The sequence below is a fragment of the Schistocerca gregaria genome, chromosome X, assembly GCF_023897955.1.
Source record: "Schistocerca gregaria isolate iqSchGreg1 chromosome X, iqSchGreg1.2, whole genome shotgun sequence".
NCBI classification, from domain to species: domain Eukaryota; kingdom Metazoa; phylum Arthropoda; class Insecta; order Orthoptera; family Acrididae; genus Schistocerca; species Schistocerca gregaria.
Genome location: NC_064931.1, coordinates 134,640,275 through 134,643,820, shown reverse-complemented (window position 1 = coordinate 134,643,820; position 3,546 = coordinate 134,640,275). Strand labels below are relative to the sequence as shown.

The 3,546-nt window shown below is 41.4% G+C and overlaps 1 pseudogene; it reads left to right on the top strand.

Moving 5' to 3' along the window:
• Positions 1-1,973: 1,973 nt before the first annotated feature.
• On the top strand, positions 1,974-2,091 carry LOC126299734 (5S ribosomal RNA; annotated as a pseudogene).
• The last annotated feature ends 1,455 nt before the right edge of the window (positions 2,092-3,546 follow it).

Here is a 3,546-nt window from a genome sequence, read left to right as displayed (position 1 = left end):
GCGTAGGAAGTTTTGTTCAAGCTGTTCCTATTTCCTTTCTGCTCATTTTGTTGTTTTATTGATTACTTGATTTTTTGGCCCCTGTCTTCTCCTTTCCCTGACTCCATGGGGCAGGCTGATATTTCAGAGCGAGATTCTCCCACACTGCTTGCCAGCGGTGTGGTTGATTAGTTCAACATTTTTCTTTCAGCGTAGGGTATGGACGATATCTTGTCATTCTGGTCCAGTGTGGATTGAGAAGCGATGGAGGGTTGCGTAGGAAATAATAGAGATTAGAATGGATAAGTGGTACCCGACGTGTTCCCTTGAGGATATGCAGGTGAGGAAGAACAAGTGCTCGCTTAGAGTAGGGTCACCATCCCTGAGATGATCCTGCAACATCAGGATCGTGATAGGGAACCACCTATTACCACAGCCGTCACACTGCACCTAAATAATTCTCACGTGAAGTTGTTATAACCTAGAGGCGTCGTTCGTATGAAACCATCAAGCCCTAAATTTTCCGCAGTATAGAATCTGTCTGCTTTTATGGACAAAGCATAGGAAGTGGTAGTATTGTTATCTTTAGGAGTGAATGATTTTTGTCGATCTTTTAGTATTTACAGACTGAATGAAAGTTTTCTTTAAGGTTGACTTACTCTAGTCGGTAGTGTCAGCGTCCTGTGTCTCTTGTTCCAGGTTCTGGTGACAACTGTTCCTCCTTACTTGTTACATTGTTTAATTTTCTCCAGTCTTTTTTGAGCACATTTTTTCGGTACGGCCATATAGCCCACGTGCACAGAGGTCTTTCTTGATTTGAAATTGTATGTCATTCGTAGCTTACAAAGTCCCTGTGTGGTTGTTCACGTTTTGCAATCATTGCTGTATTGTTACTAAAAATGGTTCAAATGGCTCTGAGCATTATAGGACTTAACTTCTGAGGTCATCAGTCCCCTAGAACTTAGAACTACTTAAACCTAACAAACCTAAGGACGTCAAACACATCCATGGCCGAGGCAGGATTCGAACCTGCGGCCGTTACGGTCGCGCGGTTCCAGTCTGGAGCTCCTAGAACAGGAAATCGGGTTGGAAGTGCGTCCAGAAACAAAATTTTCTTAACAGTTCTGTGATAAGGAGCGAAAAAGGTAAACATTTTGATGGCATAAAATTATAAGAATAAGTGAGTGAGTGATGACTTTCGAAACGAACGCCTGGAGAATTTTTTTTTTTTTTTTTGTGAAAGCAGAAAAGTGTGTTATCGTGCAGGAGCAAGATGCGATGCAGTTTTGTCGGTAGTTAGCCTCACAGGGACTGAAAGGTGTCTCAGTTGTTGGCAATAAATACCAGCTGCAATGGACACATCTCTGAACAGGATTTCGTAGTGCACAACATTCGTTTGAAGCTACCAGATGCAAAATATTATGTTCATACTGACCTTTTCACGAGTATATGTGTTTTTTTTCGATTCAGCTATAAATTTATTCTTAAAAAGTTAACGTAAAGGCGCTGTAATTCGCCGGGAGTAACTGTATGACATAAGAAGGCTCAATGAGCGAACTGATAACATTCCAGCAAAACGGCAGTGATGGTCATCCTTTTGATTTTTGTTGCTTTGAATTAGATCATGGGGTCTTCCTACTCCCAAATTCTGAACCTTGCCTATTGAATGCAAATGGTGCATGGTGGTTAAATAGTCGCAGATGTAATCTCCTCCCTTCTTCCTAATTCCATTTATTGTCCACAATAAGCAAAATCTTTTATGAAAAATTTGAGAGGAGCGAATATTGCAATAAACTTCCTAGTTAACTTAGCTTTTCTTGTAGAGCTGGCTCCAGTTCTTCTTGTCTAGGGGTCTGATTCTTGAAGCTGAAATTCCCACAATTTAGGTCCTCATGGTTGAAATGATCTAAATAAATTTAAAGATTGTTGTTGCAGAATTTTTGTTGTTACGCTAATATATTTTGTCACATTTTAGTGCATCATATAGTCTTTTGGGCAACGGCCTTGCCGCAGTGGATACACCGGTTCTCGTGAGATCACCGAAGTTAAGCGCTGTCGGGCGTGGCCGGCACTTGGATGGGTGACCATCCAAGCCGCCATGTGCTGTAGCCATTTTTCGGAGCGCACTCAGAATCGTGATGCCAATTGAGGAGCTACTCGACCGAAAAGTATCGGCTCCGGTGAAAGAAAACCATCATAATGACCGGCAGAGCGGTGTGCTGACCAAACGACCCTCCCATCCGCATCCTGAACTGAGGATGATACGGCGGTTGGATGGTCCCGATGGGCCATTTGTGACCTGAAGACTGAGTGCTTTATACAGTTTTTGAATTTTCGCATTAAGAAATCCGAAATTACATTGTTCGCCCAAAATACAAAAATACGTACAATCACATCAGAGGCATGCTTACTACCACCTCACTCTGCCGTAATAACCATATTCCAAACGGTTTACAATCTTTCTTGACAAAAGGGGATGGTTTGTTTAGGGGAAGAGACTAAACAGCGAGGTCATCGGGCTCATCGGATTAGGGAAGGACGGGGAAGGAAGTCAGCCGTGCCCTTTCCAAGGAACCATCCCGACATTTGCCTGGAGACACTTAGGGAAATCACGGAAAACCTAAATCAGGATGGCCGGATGCGGGATTGAACCGTCGTCTTCCCAAATGTGAGTCCATTGTGCTAACCACTGCGCTACCTCGCTCGGCCTCTTGACAAATGAATTTCTATTAATTTTGGTTATTATTTCATAAATGAATCCAGAAATAAACATAGTAAATAGTACTAGATTGAGTAATTAGTAACATAAATTTTAAGTGTGACAAATAATTCGTAATTTCAAATGTTTCTAAAAAATAATTGTAACTGTACTTTTCGAATTTATCGTCGCAAATAAAGTAACTCCTTTTCAAAAATTTTAGCTTGAAATATAACATATTTTTCTAAAATTATGAGATAGTTTTCAGAAAAGCAACTGAGATAAACCTGACCTGTCCAAAAATCGAAAAATAGTACTGGTATCGACAACTACTGTAGACGAAAAGTAATGGTAGAGGAGGATGTTCCGTTACATAGGTTATCACGCAAGTCAGTTATCAAGACGTTCGCAATGTGAAAACCATTAATTCCAAAACAATATTTGCTCAGACAAGGAAATCATTCACTCATCTGTTTTACGCCAAAGCACTTCCCCCCCACACAGTACAGAGGTTTAGATCTGCCACAGCTATGTGTACCCCTCTATTAAACCCAAAACTAACAACAGATTTTTGACTTTTTCCACTTGCGACTCTATTTAATAATGCTTACATGATTTTTCAGTTTCAAATACGCAAACTCCAACACGTAACTGGACAATAAATACTAAAATTTCAAATAAGAAAATGACAGATGATAAATACACTCATAGCCCCGCGCAGCGCTCACCTGGTCCGACAGAGCAGACTTCAGGCGATGGGTGGTGTGTGGCTGGAAGACGGTAGCCGGTGGTCGCAGTAGGGCGAGGAAACTCTTGAGCGTATACCGCTCTGACCTTCATGCAGCCGAGAGCTAATTTGAGTAATTGTA